Source organism: Tupaia chinensis, unplaced genomic scaffold, assembly GCF_000334495.1.
Source record: "Tupaia chinensis unplaced genomic scaffold, TupChi_1.0 Scaffold148470_1, whole genome shotgun sequence".
In the NCBI taxonomy this organism is placed as follows: Eukaryota; Metazoa; Chordata; class Mammalia; order Scandentia; family Tupaiidae; genus Tupaia; species Tupaia belangeri.
In genome coordinates this window covers 615,405-621,598 of record NW_006208319.1, presented here as the reverse complement: position 1 = coordinate 621,598, position 6,194 = coordinate 615,405, and positions in this window count along the sequence as shown.

Genomic DNA, 6,194 nt, shown 5'->3' with positions numbered 1-6,194 from the left:
ATCAATCCTTGGGAAGAATGGCCATACCACAATCCTTTATCCTCCATTCTCCCTTTGGGATTTTGGGCACACATGCACATGTGTCCAGTATAATTTTTCAAGCTGCCAGGTCTAGGGCTCGAACCATGCAGTTCGCCATGGTTAAGGAATCCAGCACCTTAAGCATTGTGCCACATACTGGCCCTGTTATTTCCATTTTCAGTTTAGAAAACTGAAATGCAGATGATGTGATTTCCAAGAGCACACAGCTAATAAGGTGGAGCTGGGACACAATCATGGAAATGTCTGAAGTCAAAAACTTGTCCTTTACCAATCTGCTGTATGGGGCATTTTACTAGCCACACACAAAAGGTTTATTTCATAATGCAATGATAGGGGGGAAAATTCCACCTCCTTTAAGGAATTAGCTAGTTCCTTTCGTCCTCATAATGAGAAATGTGTAACTGAGCAAAGCTTAGGGACAAATGTAAATAGGTTGGTTCTTACTGTGACTTTGTGTTTTCTTTTCCCAGATTTTTTTGACTTTTGATTTTGTTTGTATGTTCCCTGAATCTAAAGTATTTTATTTCTACTTTATTTATCTGAATTTGTATTGTAAAACATCTAAATCCTCCAACGGATTTTGGAATAAAGGACTATAGTGTCATTACATATTGACTTACCCATATTTCCAATTCGCAGAGCTGCTACCTTACCATAGATTCCTCTATTGTCTAAAGAAAAACCAATTAGCAATTTGTTCCAGGTTCGTATGCTATATCTTTCTGTGGTAGTCTAAATCGTACTAACATCAAAATTGCTGAAAAGAAAATAAAGCTCATAACTTGATAGCCCAACCACAGTGTGTGGTTTGGTTTGCTTGCTTAATTTTAGACCTTGCTTTTCAGTGACATCCGTTCAGACCTGAAACGTCAGTCACTTGCTGACCTTGATTCTTGGAGTATCAGAAGAAGTCAGCATTACCAAAGGGAAGGCCACCCTTAAGACAAATTTACATGTGCCTACTAACTATAGGTGTATCATTCTAAACATGTGTGTTGGGGAAAAAAAATGGAAAGTTTTCTGACCCACTTTAAATCAGTGTTTCAGTAAAAGACTAGTGAGAAACTCACCTAAGAGGCTTTGTTTCCATGAAGTTAGTAGTAATTACTCATAGGAGAAATTGACATGCTCATATGATCTGTTCAGTTGTGGGTTTTAATGTAGAGATTGGAGACGCACTCAAGGACGGCAGTTGTTTTGAGATGACGTGATGTGATATATCTTCCTTCTTATACACCTTAGTCTTTTACACAGCTTCCAGGCATTATCTCAGTGCTTTGGGACTGGCAAAAAAGAAAAAAAAAAAGTTATGAGCAAGCCTCCTTTACACACTATCTAGAAGTCACCAGGGATAGACTGTCTTTTAATTAAACATCTTGCATGGATAATGCAATGGTTATTCAATGTATTTTGTTAGATAACTTAGGGATTTTTTTTAATTAAAATAACTTTGTGATTTGATTCTTTAGATTTAAAAAAAATGATAGTCTGTGTTAGATAGCAGAAAAAAAGGAAATTAGTTACTCAAAGGAGTGGTTCACAAACAGTCTTCATCACAAGACCATTTGTGGTCTTGAAGTGGAATAACCAAACGTGAAAAAAAATCCAAACGTTAAAAAGGGATTCTGCCTTGCCCTCATTAACCACTGACAGTAACTCTAGGGACAGCAGGTGGCAAATGGTTAAGGCACTGGACTCCCACATAGCAAACCATGGTTTGAGTTCCAGACCCAGAAGCTTGAAACTCATGTTGGAAGTGTACATGCATGCCCAAAATCCCAAGAGGAGAATGGAGAAGAAGAGATTGCAGTGTGACCATTCCCCCTACAGGGTGATTTCTTGCTTTTTGTCTCTCTGTCTTTCTAGTGAGCATACATGCCCAATAGCAAAAATGTCTTAAAAAAAGAAAGAAAAAAAAAAAACAGTAACTCTACCAAAAAGACTTCATTTTTAATATGGTATTAATTCATCGTGTCATATAAGAAAGGGAATTTCCTCCACCAAAGATTCCAGGCAAACACCTTACCCACTTCTGAGGTGTTCCCATCCATGTTGCCATCCTGAACAATGAATACATAGCAGTGTCACAGTGGAGAAGAACAAAGATACTGTTAGACTAGTACCAAGACTATATTTCTATTTAACATACCATGTTAATTTTGTAAGTATTTAATTCTTCCAAGCCAATATCTTTAACCTCAGTTATGAATCTTTGGTACGTAGGCATAGTAATACTTTTTTTTCCCCAGAGGTTCTGTATTTGATTTTGTTTTTACTATTTTTGCTGTTGTTTTTTGTTTTTGTTTTGCTTGGTTTTGTTTGGTATTGCTTGCTATAGGGCACGTGTGCTCACCAGAGAGACAGAAAGTGAGAAATCACCCCCACACCCAGGGAGGATGGCCATGCCACAATCCCTTCTCCTCCGTTCTCTTGTTGGAATTTTGGGCACACACGTATGAGTTTTAAACCACCAGGTCCAGGACTTGAATTGCAGTTGACTGCATGGGAGTCCAGCGATGTAACCATTACACCATCTGCTGGTCCTAGGAGTAGTAATACTTTTGAGCTAGGAGTAAGCCATCTTCATATTGATAAATTGGGTCTAAAGCTGAATCTTATTTAACTCCTGACTTTATCAACTCCCTCAGGCCTTCTATACATTTCTGCTGCAAATATTCTCCTCTCTTACCATTATGTCTTCCTTCTAAACATCTGTTTGATGTTGTTCATTGTGTGCTAACTCATTTAAAAAATATCAGCACCCTGTTTAAAAACTCAAGAGAATTCTCTCCCACTACTCATTAGTTCAAGATCAAGAGAGAAGGAATCTTGCTTGGTGATGTGCCTGACATTAAACAAAATGGCACACATCTCTGTGAAAAGTCATTGTCTTTAAATTACATTACGTATTCATCACCAACAATGATACAATGACCCCTCACACTAAGACCATTGTTGTTGTTGTTTTCTGTTTGTTTGTTTGTTTCATAAAAATCTGTAGAATAGAGCTGACCCCATAGCCTAGTGGCTAAAGAGGCTAACTCACACATGGCAAATGAAGTTTTGAATCCTGGCCTGGGTGGCTTCAAAAACACACCAAGTGCATGTGAATGCATGCTCCAAACTCCAACAAGATGGAAAAATTGTGGAGAAGAGATTGCAGTGTGAACGCATCCCATTGGGAGGTACATTTCAAGGATTGCATTTCAGAGGATAACATACAGGCTGAATTTTGACACAAGAGACTGGACTGAGAGGCCACAGTCAGCCTTCCCACTTCCCCACCTGCTGAAGGGATTAGCAGCAAGCACATTCTCTTTCTTGCCAGAGAGTAACAAGCAAGGAATTCTACACTCAAGAGTGGTCCAGAATAGGCTACAACCTTGTCACGCTACTTTCAAAAGAATTAGGATAGAGAGGCATTAGACAACTCAATAAGATCAGTGGAATACAGCTGGGCTCAAATACACACACACACACACAGGGCCAGCAGGTAGCATGATGGTTAAGACACTGGACTCTCACATGGCCAATTGCAGTTCAAGTCCTAGACCCGGCAGCTTGAAAACCATGCCAGGTGCCTGTGCACACATGCCCAAAATCCTGAGAAGAGAAGGGAGGAGAAGAGATTGTGACACAGCCATCCCCTTGGGGGTTATTTCTCACGTTCCCTGTCTCTGTCACTCTCTGATGAGCACATACACCTATGGGAAAAGAAAAAAAAAACAAAAAAGTTAACAAACAAATAAAAACACACCATGTTCTGGACATCCCAGATAACATTATTTATATTGACGATGAAAATATTGAGCACTTGCTCTTACTATGCACTATGCTAAATGACACAAAGAATAAACAGAATGAGGAGTTCACAATCCAGTCAAAAAGGTGATGTGTAAACAAATGACATGTAATACGCAAGAAAAATGCATGAACAGCTGTGGGTCAGAGAAGAACGAACAACACAAAGACAATATGTGAAGACCCCGGTTGTAAAAAGGGCTACAGGTGAAGTAGACCTCCATTTTGAACTCCTCTCTATATTAGAAATTCGCTTTCTCCTTTTGCGTACAGTAAACAGAGTGATTATCACTTCTACTATCATTGCTAAATAACCCAAAACTCCCTACCCTAAGATGTTCCTTAGTGATGTAATCATCAGTTGCCAAACCTCTTGCCCTGAGCCAAAAGACCATTAAGATCCCATTGTGTTTAGGTAGGGATGGAACATACGCTTAGGGATGATTAACCTGCTCCGTTTTTTTTTGCTTTTTAGCACATTTTTGCTTTTACATTGTTAAATCCTACCCCCCTGCCCTTTCACCCTTCCAAGCCCACTGCACCTTACCCTTATAAATCATCACGTCATTCAGGACATGATTGTGCTTTTTTAGACTATATAAGAGCCTTTCTCCTTTCACTCAGGGCAGCAGGGTTTTGAGAGACATAAGTCCCCCCGTATGCTGTCGGCTTACTCAATGAACTCCAATAAATTTGGCTGTCTGGGTGTCCTCTTGTTTCTCACTGATCAGACTATAACATTTGGAGGCCCCAGCAAGATCAGTACCTACCCAGTACTTCAGTGAGGCATCCTAGGGAGAGTGGCCTCCCTTGATCTGGCTGCCAACTACCCAGAGAATTCTCTACGGGGAGTGCTACCTGGGACTTCCTGCAGCCCCAGAGCTACCTCTTGGGGTTGCTGACAGCTGGTAAAGGACGTTGACTGCTCCTCCAAAAAAGGTGTGGAGTTTTAAATCCAAGACCTCCGGAGTTATCACTTTGGGTGTTCCTGTCCTGCTTCTTGAGAGAGAGAGACAAACCAATGAGTACGGAGTTGGTGAGGGACAGGGTTTGAGTCCCTGGGAGGCCCCCTGAAGCCCAACCTGCAGGAAATTAGGGCTAGCATCCCTGACAGAGTTTGATCCCCTGGATCGATGATTTGAGAACCTCCACAGGTGGCCGGATCAGGACTGGCTGGACACAGTTATAGAACCCCTACTTAGGTTCTAGCAGACATACAGGAATCCAGAGGCTAGACGGTATGCCTAGCCCTTAGACAGTTTGTGAAAAACCAGGGTTGGAGTCCCTGACAGGGTATGAGTCCCTGGAAATTTCAGGATCTTTTATGGGTTTCATCTGCTTTTACTGTCATTTTACTTATTTTCTCCATAGCCTCTTGAAAAAATATTGCTTGGTGTTATCCTCCTTCCTCCTCAATTGAGGATATCGAGCAATGGATTATTGATCTCATGTATCAAGGGATTCTTAAAGTTTTCCATTCTGACGATGTCGATCATTTTTGTTTTCCTTCTTTTCTTTATGCTATGATTGGTGGGAGGAAATGTTATAGCCTTTTGTGTGCCCGATGAGCAAAAAAGTTGGTTCACTTCACCCTTTGTCCTGTAGTGTCTGTCACCTGGTGAGGAAAAGCTAGGAAGGGTCATTCTTTTCACATGACGGGAAGACCTCTCCGTCCTCGGAGGCTGAGCCCACTGTTTCTTGAGAAAGTCATAGAGGAAGTCCATGGGAAGGAGACTTCGCAGCTCCTTCACCGTCTCTTTTTTTTTTTTATTTTTATTTTTTATCATCATATCTTCTTCATATTACATTGGATTACATATAACTTTACTGTGTGTTACATTGTTTCTTCAAAAGGGAATGCCATGCACGTCAGTCAGTACAGAGACATTAATCTCCCCACTTCAACATTCCATATCTTTTCTGTTTTCCCCAATCATTATCTTTATTATTCTAATTATTTTTATAAAACAGTCAATTGCTATTTCTCGTTTTGCTTTTTAAAAATACTTGCTCGTCATGAAACACTTCTCAGACCAATCCTGTTGAGAATTCTATACATGTCATCATCAACAGTAAATAAGCCCTATCTGTTTCTCACTAACGTCCTGTCTCTCTATTGTTCACTTGCTATCTTTCTCTATCCTCTTCTCTTCACTTACCCCATTCCACACTGTCCTAGTCTCATTAAGTACCTTCACTTCAAGAGTGGTAGAGTATTCCTGTTCTTCCCTGAGGCAGTGCAGGGCTGGTATCCATCATCTTCTCAAGTTGCAGGTTCTCAGACCTTGTTTTCCACTTCAGCTTGCAGGTCCAAAGGCCACACGCCGGCCCTGGAGAGGCAGCTGAACGCC